The sequence below is a fragment of the Erpetoichthys calabaricus genome, chromosome 13 (assembly GCF_900747795.2).
Source record: "Erpetoichthys calabaricus chromosome 13, fErpCal1.3, whole genome shotgun sequence".
NCBI lineage: Eukaryota > Metazoa > Chordata > Cladistia > Polypteriformes > Polypteridae > Erpetoichthys > Erpetoichthys calabaricus.
Window position 1 is genome coordinate 136,321,296 of NC_041406.2, and position 23,414 is coordinate 136,344,709.

A 23,414-nucleotide genomic window follows, 5' to 3' on the forward strand; every position below is an offset into this window, starting at 1 on the left:
AGGAACTTTGCATTAGGATTAGATGCAACATTAGGACACAAATTTTATAATATTGGGTTTTAAGTTTTAAACATGCTAAATTAGATGCAGGGTATAGTACACATTTTTAAAGTTTGCAGAACATGGCATAAGGGAAATGAAGTTTGTGGGATAGTGCTAACTGTTTTTAGGAACTGGGGTAATTAGGACCATATAGACAGAAATATTTGGTGTCAATACAGGACAAATAATTATTATGGCTTCTTAGGCCTATGTAATATAGAAGGTAGCAAAACAAAGTAATTATTCAGCATAACAGAGATGGAGTGTCTTATACATGGAGTGGTGAGTGTGCAGTTTGTAAAACTGGAAAGCCCAGATACAAACCAAGGGTCCCAGGTTGGTGGCAAAAAACTTTAACATCAATAAGAAGTTTGGGTACAACCCTTGCAATTTTAATGTGACCTTGGCATGAGCCAGAGGCTTGCATTAATGAGAGTAGTGCTGACATCTTCTGAAGGGAGGATTGACAACTACTTTCAGCAAGATAGCTGCTTTTATGCAGCAAAGATGATCATCTAATTTAACACCACAGCTGGATGTAATTAGGGGAAACTTTGTGGATGAGAGTATGAGGATGTGGGCATGGTTGTTTGTATGAGGACTCTACCTCTGATTATTGTTGTATGCATCACTGACACTATAAACTAAGGACTTTGGAAGTATTAAAGTCAATACTTGCGCTGTCTGTGTCGCCACCAATAATAATAAATGATATGACCATTGATGGAAAATATAGGACTAGTTACATTTTGTTGAACTAAGATAGCTAATGTTTGTTGGAAATGAAGGAAATTAAATAGTTGTTGACAATGTTATACAATAGTACTTGAAAGTTATGAGGTTGTTGGACACACATCAGAAATTTACAGGGAAAATCATGTAATACCAGTATACTGTGAGGAAAAAGTACTTTGATACATGTTATTGTTTGACTTGATTTTCTATGTTCACTGTTATTGATTTTATTAGTTATTATTGATTTATGTGATTTATAGGCATTAATGATTTGCACTGATTTCTAATATTCCCCAAATTCAGCTAGCCAGGAATCTTTCATTTCCTTTTAGCCTCTAAGGGGGGACATATTTAGTATACACATTTTATACAGATTAAGGATAGGGTTACAATAGGAAATTATTCCTTACAGTTTTAGTGGGCCTTTAAGAAGTCCCAAAGGGGTGAGTGTAGCATAAGAGCTTAATAAATGTCAGAAACCCGTTCAGTCACACCAGGGGCCTCACGCATAATGCCGTGCATAGAATTCACACTATAACATGGCACGCGGACAAAATGTGCCTACGCACAATAACATCCACATGCATAAATCTGTGCAAATGCCAACTTCCACGTTCTTCCACTCCATAAATCCCGGTCAGCGTGAAAAGTAACACACGTGCATGCGCCTGCTGTTCCGCCCCAACTCCTCCCAGAATTACGCCTCTTTGAATATGCAAATAAATATAAATAGCCCTTAAGATTTATACATCGCGATTTGAACGTGGAATCATTCTTACACAACATTTTTGTGCGTACGCACCGTTTATACATGAGGCCACTGGAAACCAGATAAAGGACAAGTGAACAACAAAATTTACACTGAAATATAAGAATTGGTTTAGGAAAAATGCTGAGATGGTCAAGTAAATAATATACCAGAAGAAATGTAAAATGTTGATGTAAAATCCAAAATGTACTGAAGGATGGCTAAGAGATGAAATCAGCAGATGTCCTATAAATGAGAATGGACAATTATTATATGCACAGAAATTTCAAGGTCGTGGCACAACTCAAAGGTATAAGAACAACCAGAATATAATATAAGACATTTTTTTATATAAGCCATTTGTGTATGCATGTATGCATTGATTGACACTGTATGTAAATTCAGGAGTTTAAAAAATGAACCTCTATTCTTTGTTTTTTCTGACCATTCTGTAACAGACTGCTTTTGAAGAATGCTTCCTCTAAGGCATTTTACTGAGGAGTAATTAAAAGATACAATAAACAGCTTTTCTCCTGCCTGATTACTGAATTGTTATTTAAGAAAGAAAGATCCTCTAACAGCACATGTTAATTTTTTACCACACGTTATTCATGTCAGTATGGTATCTGACAGACTTCTTTATCTGAGGTTGTCTGCTGATTATTTAACAGATGTTTGGGAAAAGTGGCCTTGATATTTGGGGTTTGCTTCACTGGACCAAGGTCTGATCCTGGTATTGCAGAACTTCCAGGAGTAGATCTAAATAAAGATGTTCTCAACCTTGTAGCACTTTAAAACAGATTTGTTTAAATATCTTATGCAAATAAGGTGTTGCCTTTAGTGAATTGTTAAGACAAATATTTTTCTCCTTTCTTTTTTAGTTTCTTCTGTCAACCAGCTTGCTGTTTTTTCCCCTATGAGTGCTACCAACCTGGAGAAGTCCCATTTGCGAGAAGCAACTTTAAACAAGTTATCCCCCAAGCCTGGCCACGTCTAAGCAAGCATTGCATCTTAGTGTATACTGGATTGTAATTTTGTATGTGGCTTTATTCCTGTCAGTTTGATATCTGACAGACTTCCTTGTCTGAGGTGGTCTGCCAAATGTTAAACAGATGTTTGAGAATGGTAGTCCTGATGTGTGGGATTTACTCCACTGGGCTAACTAATTTGTGAATTTCCCCTTGGGATTAATAAAGTATCTATCTATCTATCTATTGTAACAGATAGAGGGCACTGTCGCTCCCTTGAACCCTTGTTTGAGATGCCAGACACCAGATAAAAGTCCAATATGACTTTATTTTATCAATAAACAGTGCACAAAGCACCCTACACTCCACAATACTCATATAAATAAACAATAATCAATTGCTAATCAATCCTCCTCACTCCCAGACGCGTTGCCACCCTTCCACCCAGCTCAGCTCGCCGTCTGGGATTTCCCATAGTCCTTTTATAGTCCTTGACCTGGAAGTGTTTCGCCCTCTCTGTCCACATGACTAGGAACACTTCCGGGTCAGAAAAAAATCCTTTTCTTCACCCCGGAAGCACATCATTCCTCTTGTTCATGTGACTCTGACATACTTCCGGGGCGTAGGGAAAATAATTACTGCTCCTCCCTGCAGCTCCTTCTAGCGGCCCCCGTGGTATCCAGCAGGGTTGTAAAGGAAAACTCTAATGTCCATAATTCCCTGCTGGCATTCAGGGTACCTCCATACTGCAAGGAGAGCTCCACCTGGCGGCCTGGGGGTATTGGCCGGGATAAACGGCTGGCCACCTATCACACTATCTATCTATCTGATCCTGGTATTATAGAATTTTCCAGAGAAGTTCTAAATAAAGATGTCCTCGCTCTCGAGTAAGTAAGGAAAAGGTAGCTAGGTATTTAAATAGATTAATGAATGCTAGTGCTGGCCAGTTATATATCACCCCAAGTGCTGGCCAATCTTGCAGTACTTTAAAATAGAGCCATCCAATCACAGATCACTTTAAATAGTTTATGCAAATGAGCTGTTGCCTTTAATAATTTTTTAAGACCCATCTCTTTCTCCTTTTTTTTTTATAATTTCTCCTTTCAACCACCTTTGCTGGCATTCTAGCCCGCTTGCTCTTTTTTCCCCTATGAGTGCCACCAAAGTTGAGAAGTCCCATGCACGAGAAGTAACTTGCTACGAATGACCCCCACCCCCCCAGTCTGGCCACATCTGATTGGTATTGTAACTTGGGGTTTACTGGGTTGCAATTTTGTATGCGATATAATTTCTGTTGCTCTGGTATTTGATCAACTTCCTTGTCTGACATATGTGGAAACTTAAACATATGTTTGTGGGTAGTGGTTTTGCTCCATTGGGCCACAGGCCTGCTAGTGGTATTGTAGAACTTCTAGGAGTAGTTCTAAATAAAGAAGTTCTCACTCTCCATTAAGTAAGGAAAAGGTAGCTAGGTACTTAGAAAAATAAATCACTGTCACTGTTGGCCTGTTATATACTGTATCACTAAGGAACTTTGAGTAATACTCCACTTTATTTTAGAGCAGAAAACATTGAAAGTGCAAAGCAGTGTGACAACTTGTTCAGCCATTTGAAACGGCTGTGAAATGAAATTCTGTTACGAAACTAGTATTCATATGGTTTGGCCTTGGTTTAAATGCAGTTAAATCTACTTCAAATAAGTACCATGTGTTTCAAAAGTTAAAAACAAGAGAATCTGAGATGGTGAGGTGTAGCTTCAGTAACACTTAGGAAATGATGTAAACAGTTAATTTCCATCAGTGAACTACTGTTTAGATGAAGTATCACTGTTTTCCCACTAGTTCTTTAACAGGGCATTAAGTTTTAGATGAATGTAACACAATGTGTTTCAATAGCGGTCCAAAAGCTGAAAACACTGAAACTGTAAAGCAGTATGACATCTATGATGAACTAACTGTAACAATACTTGTCACTTGCAGTGCTTTTCAGCTCTTCTAACACGCTCTCCTGCATTCAAGTTACATTCACCTATAGCTCAGTGCCCCGTCAAAATACTGATGTGAAAACAGTTCCACATGATATACGACATACTTCCCAAATGGGTAAGAACTGCTTGGGTGGTTTCCTAAGTGTTACTCAACATACACTTCAACATCTCATATTCACTTGTTTTCCACACTGAAACGTATTGGGTGAAACTAAAGTTGAGCGTTACAGTGTTCCTTACCATCTATTTGTTGAAACCACTTGTATCACATGTGAAAGTAGGTTCCTAACAGAACTTTACTGTGTAGATCAGTTTCTACGTGATGAACCAGCTCTAACACTTCCTATCATTTGCAGTGCTGTTTAGATCTTGTAATGTGCTCCTCTGTATTCAAGTTACATTTGCCTATAACTCAGTGCCCCATGAAAATACTGAAGTGAAAACAGTGCTACATGATATAAAACATAGTTCCCTAATAGGTAAGAACTGTTTGGATGGTTTCCTAAGTGTTACTCAAGGTACACTTCAACATCTCACAATTACTTGTTTTCCCCATTGAACGTATTGGGCGAAACTAAAGTGGAGCGTTACGCAATACTGCTTAACTTCTACGTGTTGAAACCACTTGTATTACTTGTTAAAAGTAGGTTCCTAACAGAACTTTACTGTGTAGATCAGTTTCTGCGTGATTAACCAGCTGTAACACTTCTTATCATCTGCAGTGCTTTTCAGGTCTTGAAACTCTCTTCTGAATTCAAGTTACATTCAACTATAACTTAGTGCCCCATCAAAATACTAATGTAAAAACAGTTCTAAATGATTTAAAACATAGTTCCCTAACGGGTGAGAACTGTTTGGATGGTTTCCTAAGTGTTACTCAAGGTACGCTTCAACATTTCAAATTCACTTGCTTTCCCCATTGAAACGCATTGGGCGAAACTGAAGTTGAGTGTTACTTAATGTTCCTTAACTTCTATGTGTTGAAACCACTTGTAACACATGTGAAAAGTAGGATTCTAACAGAACTTTACTGTGTAAATCAGTTTCTACATGATGAACCAGCTGTAACACTTCTTATCATTTGCAGTGCTTTTCAGCTCTTGTAATGCGTTGTTCGGAATTCAAGTTACATTCACCTATAACTCAGTGCCCCATGAAAATACTGATGTGAAAACAGTTCTAAATGATATAAAACATAGTCCCCTAATGGGTAAGAACTGCTTGGGTGGTTTCCTACGTGTTACTCAACATACACTTCAACATCTCATATTCACTAGTTTCACCCAATACATTTCAGTGTGGAAAACAAAAGTTGAGCGTTACAGTGTTCCTTACCATCTATTTGTTGAAACCACTTGTATCACATGTGAAAGTAGGTTCCTTTGTGTTACTCAAGGTACACTTCAACATCTCAAATTCACTTGTTTTCCCCAGCAGGATGAGACTATTTTGGGCTATTTTGTTTTGCACTCCCGTCACATGCAATCCTGTTTTAAGCATTAATGTCCGTGTTTACTCTAAAGAGCCAGAACCCAGAGCTAAATGATCCTATTCCTGCTGTTGAGCAACAAGTCTCCTCTCAATTAAAGGCTTAGTTTTATCTGTGAAGATGATTACAGAAGCGGAGCCTTCCTAGAAGTGCTTAAGAGAACAGTGCTGTTAGACTTGAAACGCAAGTATCCATTGCTTGTTTGCGGAATCTAGAATGGCCCCCAAAACACCGGGGTTGATGTGTTTGGTTTTATTTTGAAACCATTCAAGCCTGCTTTAAATTGAATCCAAAGATAGGTTTATGGCTGTTTCGATTTACCGGCAGGATGAGACTATACTGAATTGGGCTCTTTTGTTTTGCACTCCTGTCACATGCCTGTCACATTAATGTCACATTTAAGCATTAATGTCCGCGTTTACTCTAAACAGCCAGAACCCAGAGCCAAAGGAACCCATTTCTACTGTTGAGCAACATGTCTCCTCTCAATTAAAGGCTTAGTTTTAACTCTGAAATCGATTACAGATGTGTAGCATTCCTAGAAGTGTTTAAGGGATAAGTGCTGTGAGACTTGAGTGTCCATTGCTCTTACGCTGAGTATTGAATGGCCCACAAAACAATGAGGATGACGCGTTTGGTTTTATTTTGAAGCCAGTCATGCTTGCTTTAAATCAAACCCAAAGATAGGTTTGTAGCTGTTTCGATTTGCCGGAAGGATGAGACTATATTGGGCTATTTTGTTTTGCACTCCCGTCTCATGCTGTCCTGTTTTAAGTATTAATGTCCGTGTTTGCTCTAAATAGCCAGAATCTAGAGCTAAACAAAACCATTCCTGCTGTTGAGCAACACGTCTCCTCTTAATTAAAGGCTTAGATTTAACTGTGAAGACGATTACAGAAGCAGAGCCTTCGTAGAAGTGTTTAAGGGATAAGTGCTGTGAGACGTGAAATGCAAGTGTCCATTGCTCTTTGGCGAAGTATAGAATGGCCCACAAAACACCAGGAATGACGCGTTTGGTTTTATTTTGAAGCCAGTCATGGCTGCTTTAAATCAAAATCAAAGATAGGTTTGTGGCTGTTTCGATTTACCAGCAGGATGAGACTATAGGGGCTATTTTATTTTGCAGTCCCGTCACATGCTGTCCCAGAGCTAAATGAACCCATTCCTGATGTTGAGCAACAAATCTCCTCTCGATTAAACACTTAGTTTTTAACTGTGAAGTTGATTACCGAAGCGGAGCCTTCCTAGAAGTGTGGGAGAAGTGCTGTGAAACTTGAAACGCGAGTGTCTATTGCTCTTTCGCGTAGTCATTATGCAACAAACATATCAGATATCACTTACCAAAAACATGGCAACGAATGCAATAACTTATGACATTTATTTTCAATGGAAAGTTCAGATTTTAGTGCTTCTCCATTTTGTAATGGTCATGTACGATTAATTTAAACCAGAATTCAGCAAAACTGGATATGCAAAAAAAAATAATAATAATAAAAAGCCTTAGAACATCTCCCTGAGATTTTTTTCTCATCGATCATAAATTTTATGAAGCCTCAATTGACAACACTCCGCTAAGCTTCATCTTTAGCTTTATATGGACCAGACTGACCTCGGTTATCAAACGTGATTTGCCCTAATCCTCTGTAGTGGAACTGAAACTCCCACAAATAAGCCTGCTTCTCGATCTAAGTGACGTTCACTCGCTAAGCACGCTTTATGCATCATCTTCGAGTTCTCTGAAGCTCATAGCATATTGTCTGTTGGCAGAGTACTGTAATATCTGTATCTGCTCAGCTTTTGTCAACCACCCATGTTCTTAAAGTCCATTCTACATTCCTTTGGGCTAATCATGTCTAGTACAGATTGTTTAATACTGTTCTTTGATTGTTATTTTTTATTTTGTTACATGTAACAGTATAGTGTAGTTTCCGAAGGAAAAGTTTGAAAAATGTACTGAAATGAGTGTATTTAAAAAGCAAACACCCTGTGATGGTAGGGATAGTCACCCTTCTACATCAACAAATTGAGTTGCTTTTAGTTGCATAGAATGAACTTCAGAGTTCAATGTTTTTATTTTGTTGTGTTTTCACAAGAAAACATTAAACATGCCCTCTCAGTTGATTCCAATAACATACAGAAAAAAATATATAACAAATACAGACATAGGCAGGTTAAAACTTAGACAAGAATTTGAAAATATTTTCAAATGGTGCCCATTTGATTGCTGCGAGGCACTGTGTGTTCGGACATCTCTCTCTCTCACAGCCAGCATTAAGTTTGACAAAGTATACCCAAGACAAGGTTCCTTGGATCCACAATGGAAGGGTCAAGCCAAAAAGTTCCTGATCCCTCCCTCAGCCCTCATACCGTTCAGTCAGCCAACTAGGAATCTGTTTACAGCAGCACAGAAACCTCTACTCAAAGGATCCCTTCACTCAAGGTGGCAACTGGATCTGGAGATGGCTGTCATTGCAACATGGTTCCAAAGAATCACATCCATGATTGACACGCACCACGAACTGCAGCATGGGTTATTTTGCATTTATACCAAACTAGGGGGCTCCGCCCCCTGCTCGCTTCGCTCGCCAACCCCTGGTGTTGGGAATGACAAAGAGCGTGATGTATGAATGAGATATAGAATAGTGTGACGGTGTAGATGATGCAAATAGAAAGCAAACAATAAAGTGTGTGGCACAGTGTAAAGGTTTATTGGAAAATTTCTTTGTACACGCCGTTTAAGTGTAAAAGGTAATTCCAGGTCAGAACTTGTAAGGTCAATGAAGATGGTCATTATCATGATCAGAGTCAACTTTGTCAGAGCTTAGAAAGAGTTGTGTCTCTCCAGGAAGTAATGGAATGACTTGGGTATTTATGTTTTCCACATTAATATTTTTTGGACATAATATAGTGCGTTGTGTTAAAAGGGGCATTTGGTCTAATGAGATTGCTGTTCCAAATCTCTCTGTAACTAAGTCGTCGCAGATAAAGGCTTGAGGAATTGTAATAATATGTGGCTGAAGTCCATCTGTATTGGTGAGTGTACCATCTCTCAGTTGTAATAAGCAATTGTTATGATCTGGTTCTGGACATCGTATCTTTTTTACTAACTGTATCTTTTGAAAGCAATGCCAATTGTCTGCGTATTTTAAGGTGCACTGAACAATAGCTGAGTGCATGGCATCTGGAAGAATAGCTAATCACTGTTTAAAATCTCCTCCTCATAAAAGTACCTTTCCTCCAAATCGAATATTATTATTCATAAACGTTTGTAGAAGTTTATGAATGGTGTTGAGTAAGTGACTTCATGCCATTGTACATTCATCAATAAACAACATTTTTTGAAGACGGATGTCACGTGCAGTGCCACCGTTAATGTTCATAGTGGATACCGATTTGTAGGATCTAATGCAGTTGATAAAGATTTCACTTTCAGGTACATCGTTAGTTAGAATCTTCTGTAGATATTCAGTATATGAATGTAAAGAAGGCAGTGTAATTTGACCCTTTTGACAACAACGTCTAAATGTATTACTTGTATTGCCAGTTGTTTCTTCAGGGAAGTGAACTGAATGACAATGATTGCAAATGACATTCATTAATCCGAATGAATTTTCCTGGTGTATGTTTTCCTTGTGCCGTTTGAGAGGCGCGTTGTTGCATGTGTAGTATTTGGGACGTGTTGTTTTGGAGCTGTAATCGATTTGCCTGTGCTGTGTGAGACGCCCGTTGTAGCCTTCCTTGCCGTTAACGTATGTCTGAGACGGGAGGTGTTTCGTTTTGAATCCGTGCCTGTTGCGATGCAGCACTTAGATTGATAGTTTGCGTCATGTGGATCCAGGATGTAGATTTGTGCATATTTGCGTTGTTGATTTGTTTCAGGGTGCACTGTTCCAATGCAATGCAGTATTTGTGCACATATGGGAAAGCAGTATGGGCCATTGCCTTTTGGTGGCCTGATATTTACTAAAAGCAAATGAACTATTGTAGGATCTAACGCAGTTCATAAAGTTTTTACTTTTAGGTACATCGTTAGTTAGAAGCTTTAGTTGAGCTTTGCGTTTTTGGAGTCGAGACATTTTTTCTTTTAGAAATATGGATAAGTAATAAGAAGTATTGCACTCACTGTTAATATGGAGACTTTTCTGCGGTTGAACGGTTAATAGTGCCTTATTGTAATGAGATCCACCTATGCTGCATAGCCGTCTATTTTGTTGTTTCTTTCGTGTTCGTGTGTTTGTTCCTGTTATCCTTTCCTTTTCGTTTTGTACCCGTGACCGTGTATTCATGACTTGTTTCTTTCTCAGCATCCGAAATATGGATAAGTAATAAGGAGGATCGCAGTCACTGTTAATATGTTTCCTTTTCTGCAGTTGAACGGTTAATAGTGCTTTATTGTAAGGAGATCCACCAATGCTGACACCTATGCTGTCTAGTGTGAAGGTGCTGACATTCACTTTAGAATATGTGGCTTTGGGTGTGACTTCTTATGGATGTTTTAGGATTGTTGAGGATTGTTGTTGCGCGAGCGTCTTCTTTCTTTTTGTGTTCCTGTGTCTTGTTGAATCCCCCTCTTTGTGTGTGTCCCGTCCCTCGCTTGTAGGGTCTGTGGGGTGGTTTTGTGTTCTTTTTTTTGTGTTCCATGGGCTTGTTGAATCCCCCTCTTGGTGTGTGTCCCGTCCGGTGCCTGTAGGGGGGGGGGGGGGGTGCCTTGCTGTTGTGCGCGAGCCTCTTTTTTTTTTTTTCGGGTCTAGTTTCGTGTGCAATGTGTTTCGTGCTTTTCCTGCGTTTGACTTTGCGCCTCATTTCTCCTTTTTGTATGTGCTCACTCCTTTTTTCTGTGGTCTTGTTCGCCACTCGCGGCCCCTCATCCGCCTCTCTCGCCCTCTTTTGTCTGCCTTTCTCGGCTCCTCAGCCGACTCTCGCGGACTCTTTTTGCGCCTGCGCAGTACGTCTTTTTGCAGCTACGGCCCATGGCCGGATGTGCCTGCGTCCATCATCCGGTTTAGCATTCTCGGTTAGTAATATGGATATCACTCTGTTCTATTATTGGGCTACATATTCAGCATTTTCCAGGCCTTTTCCTTGTGGTGGTGGTGAAGTCTTCATTGACTCCAATTAGAATGACACTGAACTCCTTACAAATGTTCCACTTCTTCTTCTTAAGGAGATTTCTGCACCAGTAATGAGACATATTTTGTCTGCAGATGTCCAAGAACATAACATATGCATTACGCCAACTACAGAATGAAAAAGCATCCACTCTTGACATGCTGATTTTCATTAAGCTTTTTAAGACTCCATTCCTCCACACTTTGCTATCTGTTTTATTCTCTATTAAACTCTTCAGTTGGTGTTATTATTCTTTATAACCAAGTTGCTTTTACATTTCTAAACTTTGTCATTATACCTCGAGTGATTGAAGAAATAAAGCAATTATTCGGGCACCAGGTACAGCAGAGATCGCCATTTGCTAATCCCTGCAGGGTTATCAAGGACTGGACAAGAGTAGTAGAAGTGAGACATCATTGGTTGGTATGAGGCATTGTAGTCCTCACTCATACGTACTTATGTGGACAGGACCCTATGTGGAATACTAGCAAGAAAGGAGGTAGAACGTCACTCATTCATAACTGTGTGATAAGATCTGTGCATGTGTCTGGGTGATAATCTTAACATACAAGTGTAGACCAATATAACTAACCTGTTAAGTCTCACTCATCAGTCGATAACACAAATTTAAACATACTAATACACCTTCAAGCACATATGGAACATACCTGAGTGGACAAAACCTCATCCTACACATCAGTACAAAAACTGTAAGGACACAGGCACCAAGGATGACACAATGGAAATCTGTAAAGAGAAAAAAAGGAAAATTTAAAATTAAATAAAAGCAAGAATGAATGACTTCTCTGTATCTGACATGCAGGCTCCCTAGGCTAGTAAAAAGCAGATAAGATGTAGGCTTAAAATTCAGCTATCAAGGCACTTCACTGTATCGATGATAGGAATGCTCCAATCAGGGTTTTTAAGGCCGATACCAATCACCGATTTCACGTTAGTTGATCGGCTGATATTTTTTTTCATACCTAAAAAAATGTTTTACACTTTTTACACTAATCTCCAGTGTAACCAGACAAAAAGAAGTTTCATGTCATATATTAAAGTCAATTTTTATAATGAAATTATAGACCACAGGTGTTAACTGTTCATTTATTAACAAAATTAAATTCTGTAGACTTATTGTTCAGTCACCATAAAATACCAAAATAAAATTTCCTAAAATTACAGAGAGAGCCAAAAAGAAGCTCTAGCATTTCAATGTAACATTCTGAAGTGACTGTGACCCTTGTCCGCCCCCCCCCAAAAAAGTAGGGGCCTACAATGCCAAATTATGCAACAATGCACCAAACTGTAACACGCTTACTGTGCAGGGGTGTCTGATAAAGTTCATGAGGGTTGGTTTCAGCCCAGTAGCAAAAGTTTTGCTTGTTTACGCAACCATTCAAATGGAAATATGGCTCTTCACTGCACATGGTGGTGGCTTCTCAATGAACGGTTTGCATAATGTTCGTGCACAACTCTCTACGGCTCTCTCAGCAAGTTCCTGCACTACCATCATTTTGTATGGATGGAAATTAAGGTCCTCCTGCAAAATCCTCCACAAAGACATGTTGGAAATGCTTAAGGCAGAAGCAGATTTGTGCGCTGAACATCTAGGGGACTGCAAAATTGATGCCCTTACAGCTTGGATGTTTTCAGGCATTCATACATTCTGAGGACGGCCTGGAGATTTTCTGTTCAATGTTGTACCTGTCTGTCTAAATTTAGCCACCTTCTGAAGAATTGTTTTTCGATTTGGGACGTCACATTTAGAAGGAATGCTGAAGAGCGTTCGGATGGCACATTGCGTAATGATGATGGATTCGTTGTTTTTGAAGAATGCTTCTACAGTGAAACCACGGTGTGCACCAAACTAAGGCATGTTAATGACTGAGAACTACAAGGGATTCTCTATCAAAGGACCCCCAACCCACTCGATTACCTCTGCCTCATGCAATGACCTTGAGAAATGTGGACATTATCTCTCCAGGAACGCTAGAGGGCAGGCCCCCTGAGTTGTTGTGGCTCCATGGATTCCCACAGGGCATTCTGGGCATTGGAGTTTGCTGCAGCCCTGTTGGTTTCCGTGGATGCCACCAAGGGAAGCTGTGGGATCAGCAGAGCCCTGTATGGCAGGAATGCCGTGCTTAAGGACTAAGAAATGATCTGAGGTTTACACCCAGCTGGATGCAGCTCTGGGCGATCCCGCCTGTAATACCCAGCGTTATATGTATGTGGCTGTATGTTGGAACCTCCGAATTTTGGTATATTCATGTGCATTTTGTAAATATCTCCTACTATGCTTTTTCTGCTGCTTGCCGCTCATCGGTGCCTCCTGTCTCATCTTCTTGGCTGTGCTGTGCTGCTTCTCTGCTACTATCAGATAATTATTGCTCTCTACTATGCTAAAATACTCTCATGACAAACTCCTTCATATTAAACCACTTGTCCAGAGCAAATGCTCAGACTGGAATGTCCTAAAAGACAATGGTATTGTGCAGGTCAGGTCGCCACCACAGGTGGGCTGCGAATGAAAAGTTCACTGGCAGCATTTGCTCAGGAATATGCCTTCCTACTCATGGCTTTGGAAATAGGAGTGTCAGTGTGCCAAATCTGCAATATGTTCAAATAAACTCTGGTTATGGATCTGTGCACAACGAACCCACATCGGCTAATATTGCATTGTTTAACTCAAGATCTCTTAATGGCAAAGCATTGGTGCTATCAGAATTCATTACAGGCTCAAACCTTGACTTGCTATGCTTAACGGAAACTTGGAAAAAACCAAATGATTTTACATGTGTCACGGAGGTGACCCTGCCCGGATACATTCACTTCACGGAGCCTCGCAGCTCAAGACAAGGCGGAAGAATCGCAGTAATTGCTAGATCGAAGTTAAACATCATAAGAATCCCCATTGATGTTCCATTATCTATCGAGTGTCTGGCTCTTAAGCTAATAACAACATCTGGTCCTGTCTCACTTATTGTTGTCTATTGTCTCTCAAAATACAATCCGTCTTTTTTATCTGATCTGAATGAATTATTAACCCACTTAAATTCACTTTCGCAGAGAGTCATTCTTCTTGGTAATTTCAACATCCATATTGACATTACTACATGTAAACTGAGAAATGAATTCCTATCCTTACTGGACTTTTTTGACTTGGTGCAGCATGTTGATTTTCCCACCCACTCTGGTGGTCATATACTGGACCTGATCTGCACATTTGGATTATCTGTCAGCAACACTTATAGGCAGTGATTTGGGACTCTCTGACCATAAAGCAGTGCTTTTCACTGTCTCATTACCTCTCCCTCCTCTTACCTGTAAACGTCAAATTTCTTTCTGAATCCTTAAAAATATCTATCCCTATGTTCTTGCTGGATCCATTTCTGATCCTTTTCTGTCTTCACCTATTCCATCAACACTAGATATTCTTGTTGACTATTATAACTCAGCTCTTCATTCAGCACTCGATAAAACAGCTCTTTTAAAACATAAGGAGGTTTCCTTTAAGTGTTCAGCTCCATGGTATAATTGAGAGCTACGACCTATGTAAGTAACTGACCAACGCCTTGAGAGAATGTCACGTAAGACTGGCCTCACCGTGCACATCCAGGTTTTCTTTGACCATCAAAGGGTTTACAGGGATGCTTAACTGCAGCCAAGAACACACATTATGGCAGAATAATAGAAAGTGGCCATGAAAACCCAAGGGTTTTGTTCTCTGTAGTTAATAAATTACTTCAGCATTCATCTGGCTCAATTACCTCCTTTACTGAAGTCTGTGAAAAATTCTTCCACTTTTTCCGCAATAAACTTAAAGATCTAAATAATTCAACTAACATAAATCCATCATCCATTTATATCCTTCCCCATCTTCCCACTCCATCCAGCTCCATTTCTAAATTAATACCAGTCACATCGGCATTTGTTAATGACCTGCTTTGTAAGATGAGGCTGACTACATGAGTACTGGACCCCATCCCCACCACACTTCTTAAATCCTGCCTTCATGCCATAATCCCGACTGTTACGACAATAATCAATACATCTCTCAACACTGGGTTTGTGCCAGTCACTTTTAAAATTGCTTCTGTAACCCCCATGTTAAAAAAAGTCTGGTCTTGATGGTGACGATCTTAACAATTTTTGGCCTATTTCCCACTTACCTTTTCTGTCAAAAGTTCTTGAGCGTGTTGTAGATTCCCAACTCACCAATTACTTAACCTCTAATAATTTGATGAAACCCTTTCAGTCTGGTTTCAGGGCGCAGCACAGCTGTGAAACTGCTCTTCTTCAGGTAACCAATGATTTGCTTATGGCAGCAGACTCTGGACAAACCAGCATATTAATTCTGTAAGACCTCAGTGCAGCATTTGACACTGTCAGACATGACATTCTACTGTCCAGAATGGAGAACATGCTGGGTATCTCTGGCGCTGCCCTCCAGTGGTTTAAGTCCTATCTGACTGATAGACAAGAGTTTGTTAGTCTTGGCAACAGCAGATCCAGCTCAGCGTCAGTCACACAAGGAGTTCCTCAGGGCTCTGTCCTCGGCCCTCTCTTCTTCTGTATTTATAAGCTTCCCCTTGGCCATATTATTCGTAGCTATGGACTGGGTTATCATTTTTATGCAGATGACACTCAACTCTATTTCAATTTCAAAAGTGCAACTTCATCAGAGTTTTCTCAGCTGACAACTTGCCTCAGTAAAATGAAAACCTGGATGGAGCAGAACTCTTTAAAATTAAACTGTAACAAAATGGAACTCCTGCAAACTGGCACTAAAGCGCTACTTAAGAAAATGAGCTCCTCAGACCTTCTTCTGATGCAAGGAATCTTGGTGTCATTTTTGATTCCTCCCTTTCTTATACCGCCCACATAAACCACTCTTACTTTCACCTCTGTAACATATCTTGTGTTCACTCCTTCCTCTCCTTTTCTAATGCTGAGAAACTTGTCCATGCTTTTATCACATCCCGCATTGATTATTGTAACTTGCTGCTGGCAGGTGCCCCTTCTAATCTTATATCCAGTTGATTCAAAACTCTGCTGCAAAAGTCCTTACTGGAACCAGCAACAGTGAGCACATCACACCAATCCTGCTTTGCCTTCACTGGCTCCTTGTGTCTTACAGGATTGAATATAAAATTCTATTAATAACCTACAAAGCTTTAAATGGCCTTGCACCGGACTACATCAGTGACCTTCTAAATCACTCTGCTCCTGTTCGCCTACTAAGGTCCTCTGATTCTGGCAATCTTGTTGTGCCTCACACTAATCTGCACTCTATGGGTGACAGGGCCTTCAGCTCCATAGCACTCAGACTTTGGAATGACATCCCGAAATTAATTGGATCAGCTGACTCCATTCATTCTTTTAAAAAACAACTTAAAACTCATCTATTTAGGAAGGTGTTTAACTTAACTTATAATATATGTGTATGTGTATATGTATATATATATGACAGCAACACTCATAACAATGACAACACAATTACATTGACAATCATGTTACGTTATTTTTAAAATGTTTCCTTTACTTTTTCATAACCTCTTTAACACACTACTTCTCCGCTGCGAAGCGCGGGTATTTTGCTAGTATACACACACACATATATATATATATATATATATATATATATATATATATATATATATACATACATACATATACACACACACATACATGCAGTTTCAATAACATAGAAATCAATATAAACAACATTAACATCATTATCATATGAGAATATGAAGTAATATATAAGAAGCACATTTCATATAAATATAAATTATTAAACAGTAAAATCTTCTTCTATAATTTGCTACCGTGGCTATTCGTTTGTCTGTCCAGGATTTTAAATCACCTGTAGCTCGCAAACCGTTTCACCTATTGACTTGAAATCTGGTACACATATAGTACGTCACGTCTACTATCCGCTTTATGGGTGATGATTGTATTACTCTTTTTATCTTTATTTTATTTTATTGTAGAATCAACTCCTATCTGCGCACACCAGGGCGGCCGTGGGCGGATGCGTATGGTGTATTCACTCCACGTTATCGTGCATTGCGCTGTCACTGGTATTTTGATAAAAGAATTTGAACAACATATAAGAAGCGTATAAATTATTAAACAGCAAAACATTAACATTTAAGAAGTAAAGATACATTAAGTACTACTGCAGTGCCTTCGGGTATACCTCATTTTTTGTTTGCCCATTACATGCTTAAATGTATACATTTTTTGGTGTACCTACCCGAGAACACGCGACATATAACCGAGCGTGGGAGAAGCATGGATTTTAAACACGTGTTGAGTTCATCTGCTGGTCTCCCTCGTGAAATAACTGGTAATGTTTGACTAAAATCTACAGCGAGTAAAACGACGTTACCTCCTATTTTTTTTTTTACGATCTCTGAGATCTTGCTTTTTTCGGTTCAAGGCTTCATAAGCTCTTTTATGTTCTATGGTGTACTTATTCCAAACCATCATCTTTGAATGTTGCAAGAGTTTCGCCTTGTATGTAGATCGGGGTAATTACATTCATTGCATTCCTAGTCTGAATCACAATCTGATTGTATGGGTGGTTACATGGCACTGTAGGGTTGCCACCCGTCCTTTAAAATACTAAATCGTCCCGTATTTGAGAATGAAATTGCGCGTCCTGTTTTGAATCAATACGGGACGGGATTTGTCCCGTATTTTTTTTATCATTTTTTTTAAAGCAGCGTCTCATGCAAATCAATTTTATGAAGATGCCTCCTTTCCTACTTTTGATTGGGTAATACTTGATGTCATCGTTAGTTTGATTGGTCTTTTTAACTGTCCAGTGAGGAGGGCGGGTCTTTTAAGTAGAGTCTGCAAACTGTTGGCACTGAGATGTGGCACCCGCTGCAGTATGCGTCCCTTATTTTTTTGTATTAAAAGTGGTAACCCTACCTGGCAGGTAACACTTATGTTTGGTCATGAAGTCGTCTAAAATCCGCCACGTGCCCTCTTTTAATTGTGAGAAGCAGATATATATAGCCAAATTCTCGTGCTTCGTTGCGGCTAAGTACTGCTTTTAATTTTTGAAGAAGAAACTAAAACCTTTTTAAATGGATCGAAAATATACCAATAACAATTTGTTAAGGATCTGTTTTTTTGTGAACCTCACTTTTCACAGCTGTCGCGCTACGGCGTGTGTTTCGTTTATTTGACAGTATGTAGATCATGGTAATTACATTCATGGCATTCGTTTTCTGAATCACAGTCTGACCGTATGGATGGTTACCTGCCAGGTTACACTTGTGGTTGGTCAGGAAGTTGCCTTACATCCGCCACGTGCCCTCTTTCTGTTCCCAGAAGCTGATCATAGAATGGTTTTAATAGTTTACTTTCAAATAATGCAAAGAGTATGCGACACGTGTTTCTCCCTAATTCTGGGTTCATCAGGCATACACACTCACTGCATCCCCTCTCGGGAATCGAATCTCTATCGTCAGCGGCAGAGCTGAAGCCCCTAACGTTGCAGTCAGCAAGTCGGCTAACATCCGCCATGTGCCGTCTTTCAGTTGCGAGAAGCAGATCATAGAATGGTTGAAACTGTTGCCCCTAACGTTGCGCTACGGCGTGTGGTTCGTTTATACCTCGTGTCTTCTCATTAAACTTTTATCTCGCGAATATGTTATTGCAATCCGCAGCGGGAGCGTTTCTATAAACTTAATTTAAACTTACGTTTTACACCGTGCTTCGTTTCCCTTATGAACATGCTTGTATGCTTCACTCGCTCGCTTCTTATTGTTTCGCTCCCTTCTCAATTGTTTAATGAATTTTTTGTTCTTCGCTGTTTGCGGCTCCTCCTTCATTTGTCCCTACTGCGTTCACAGTCTTTTCACGTGATTACGTGGGAGGCGTGATGACGTGACACTCAACTCCTCCTCCCACGGCCATTGAGCTGCCGTCCATTACAGTATATTGTGAAAAAAGAGGTTCCAGTTATGACCATTACGCGTTGAATTTCGAAATGAAACCTGCCTAACTTTTGTAAGTAAGCTGTAAGGAATCAGCCTGCCAAATTTCAGCCTTCCACCTACACGGGAAGTTGCAGTATTAGTGATGAGTCAGTCAGTCAGTGAGGGCTTTGCCTTTTATTAATTAGTATAGATATGTATGTATGTATGTGTGTACATACATACATACATACATACATACATACATACATACATACATACATACATACATATCCATCCATCCATCCATCCATCCATCCTCTTCCGCTTATCCAAGGTCGGGTCGCGGGGGCAGCAGCTTGAGCAGAGATGCCCAGACTTCCCTCTTCCCGGCCACTTCTTCTAGCTCTTCCGGGAGAATCCCGAGGCATTCCCAGGCCAGCCGGGAGACATAGTCCCTCCAGCGTGTCCTGGGTCTTCCCCGGGGCCTCCTCCCGGTTGGACGTGCCCGGAACACCTCACCAGGGAGGCGTCCAGGAGGCATCCTGATCAGATGCCCGAGCCACCTCATCTGACTCCTCTCGATGCGGAGGAGCAGCGGCTCTACTCTGAGCCCCTCCCGGATGACTGAGCTTCTCACCCTATCTTTAAGGGAGAGCCCAGACACCCTGCGGAGGAAACTCATTTCGGCCGCTTGTATTCGCGATCTCGTTCTTTCGGTCACAACCCATAGCTCATGACCATAGGTGAGGGTAGGAACATAGATCGACCGGTAAATTGAGAGCTTTGCCTTATGGCTCAGCTCCTTTTTCACCACGACAGACCGATGCAGAGCCCGCATCACTGCGGACGCCGCACCGATCCGCCTGTCGATCTCACGCTCCATTCTTCCCTCACTCGTGAACAAGACCCCAAGATACTTGAACTCCTCTACTTGAGGCAGGATCTCGCTCCCAACCCTGAGAGGGCATTCCACCCTTTTCCGGCTGAGGACCATGGTCTCGGATTTGGAGGTGCTGATTCCCATCCCAGCCGCTTCACACTCAGCTGCGAACCGATCCAGAGAGAGCTGAAGATCATGGCCTGATGAAGCAAACAGGACAACATCATCTGCAAAAAGCAGTGACCCAATCCTGAGTCCACCAAACCGGACCCCCTCAACACCCTGGCTGCGCCTAGAAATTCTGTCCATAAAAGTTATGAACAGAATCGGTGACAATGGGCAGCCCTGGCGGAGTCCAACTCTCACTGGAAACGGGTTCGACTTACTGCCGGCAATGCGGACCAAGCTCTGACACCAACAACAACAACAACAACAACATTTATTTATATAGCACATTTTCATACAAAAAGTAGCTCAAAGTGCTTTACATAATGAAGAAAAGAAGAATAAAAGACAAATAAGAAATTAAAATAAGACAACATTAGTTAACATAGAAAGGAGTAAGGTCCGATGGCCAGGGTGGACAGAAAAAACAAAAAAATAACTCCAGAAGGCTGGAGAAAAAAATAAAATCTGTAGGGGTTCCAGGCCACGAGACCGCCCAGTCCCCTTTGGGCATTCTACCTAACGTAAATGAAATAGTCCTCTTTGTAGTTAGGGTTCTCACGGAGTCACTTGATGCTGATGGTTATACAGACTTCTGGCTTTTAATCCATCCATCATTGTTGGAACATCATGGTGCTTTGGGTAGATGGTGGTGGCACAAGCCACCACCAATAGGACACCGGAAAAGAAAACAGAAGAGAGAGTAGGGGTTAGTACAAATTTTGAATGAATAGTTATTATAATGAATTGGATATACAGAGTGTCAGGATTAAATTACAGTGAAGTTATGAGAAGGCCATGTTAAAGTAATGTGTTTTCAGTAGTTTTTTAAAGTGCTCCACTGTATTAGCCTGGCGAATTCCTACTGGCAGGCTATTCCAGATTTTAGGTGCATAACAGCAGAAGGCCGCCTCACCACTTCTTTTAAGTTTTGCTCTTGGAATTCTAAGGAGACACTCAGTTGAGGATCTGAGGTTGCGATTTGGAATATAAGGTGTCAGACATTCCGATATATAAGACGGGGTGAGATTATTTAAAGCTTTATAAACCATAAGCAGAATTTTAAAGTCAATTCTGATGACACAGGTAACCAGTGTAGTGACATCAAAAACTGGAGAAATGTGTTCGGATTTTCTTTTCCTGGTAAGGATTCTAGCAGCTGCATTCTGCACTAACTGCAAACGATTGATGTCTTTTTTGGGTAGTCCTGAGAGGAGTGCATTACAGTAATCTAGCCGACTAAAGACAAACGCATGAACTAATTTCTCTGCATCTTTCGATGATATAAGAGGTCTAACTTTTGCTATGTTCCTTAGGTGAAAAAATGCTGTCCTAGTGATTTTATTAATATGCGATTTAAAATTCAGATTACAATCAACGGTTACCCCTAAGCTTTTTACCTCCGATTTGACTTTTAATCCTAATGCATCCAGTTTATTTCTAATAGCCTCATTGTACCCATTATTGCCAATCACTAAGATTTCGTTTTTTTCTTTATTTAATTTGAGAAAGTTACTATTCATCCATTCTGAGATACAGGTTAGACATTGTGTTAGCGAATCAAGAGATTTGGGGTCATCAGGTGCTATTGATAAATACAGCTGTGTGTCATCAGCATAGCTGTGGTAGCTCACGTTATGTCCCGAGATAATCTGACCTAATGGAAGCATGTAGATTGAGAAGAGCAGCGGACCCAGGATAGAGCCTTGTGAACACCATATAGAATATCATGTGTCTTTGAGTTATAATTACCACAACTAACAAAGAATTTTCTCCCTGCCAGGTAGGATTCAAACCAGTTTAAGACACTGCCAGAGAGGCCCACCCATTGACTAAGGCGATTCTTAAGAATATTATGATCAATAGTGTCAAATGCAGCACTCAAATCTAAGAGGATGAGAACAGATAAATGGCCTCTGTCTGCATTTACCCGCAAGTCATTTACTACTTTAACGAGTGCAGTTTCTGTGCTGTGATTTGTTCTAAAATCTGACTGAAATTTATCAAGAATAGCATGTTTATTGAGGTGCTCATTTAACTGCATAATGACTGCCTTCTCTAGAATTTTACTTAAGAAAGGCAGGTTAGAGATGGGTCTATAATTTTCAAGAGAAGAGGGGTCGAGATTATTTTTCTTAAGTAGGGGTTTAACTACCGCAGTCTTAAGACAGTCTGGGAAGACCCCCGTATCTAATGACGAATTTACTATGTCAAGAACATTATCAATAAGCACACCCGATACTTCTTTGAAAAAATTTGTTGGTATTGGGTCAAGGGCACAGGTGGATGGTTTCATTTGAGAAATTATTTTATGTAAATCAGGTAAATCTATCCTAGTGAAAGACTCTAATTTATTTATTATGGAGTACTGGGGTTTCGGGGGATCCTTAGTGTTGGGGAGATATACTATGTTATTTCTAATATCATTAATTTTTTGATTGAAAAATACAGCGATAGCCTCACAGGTTTTACTGGAAGTACTTAGGAGGCATTCCTTTGAGTTGTACAGGGACCGAACCGCCCTTATCAGGGGGTCCGGTACTCCATACTCCCGGAGCACCCCCCACAGGATTCCCCGAGGGACACGGTCGAACGCCTTTTCCAAGTCCACAAAACACATGTAGACTGGTTGGGCGAATTCCCGTGCACCCTCCAGGACCCTGCTAAGGGTATAGAGCTGGTCCACTGTTCCGCGACCAGGACGAAAACCACACTGTTCCTCCTGAATCCGAGGTTCGACTATCCGATGGACCCTCCTCTCCAGAACCCCCGAATAGACTTTTCCAGGGAGGCTGAGGAGTGTGATCCCTCTGTAGTTGGAACACACCCTCCGGTCCCCCTTCTTAAAGAGGGGGACCACCACCCCGGTCTGCCAATACAGAGGCACTGTCCCTGATATCCATGCGATGTTGTAGAGACGTGTCAACCAAGACAGCCCTACAACATCCAGAGCCTTTAGGAACTCCGGGCGTATCTCATCCACCCCCGGGGCCCTGCCACCAAGGAGTTTTTTGACCACCTCGGTGACCTCAGCCCCAGAGATGGGGGAGCCCACCTCCGAGTCCCCAGGCTCTGCTTCCTCATTGGAAGGCATGTTTTTGGGATTGAGGAGGTCTTCGAAGTACTCCCCCCACCGACCCACAACGTCCCGAGTCGAGGTCAGCAGCGCACCATCCCCACCATATACAGTGTTGACACTGCACTGCTTCCCCCTCCTGAGACGCCGGACGGTGGACCAGAATCTCCTCGAAGCCGTCCGAAAGTCGTTCTCCATGGCCTCCCCAAACTCCTCCCATGCCCGAGTTTTTGCCTCAGCAACCACCGAAGCCGCATTCCGCTTGGCCTGCCAGT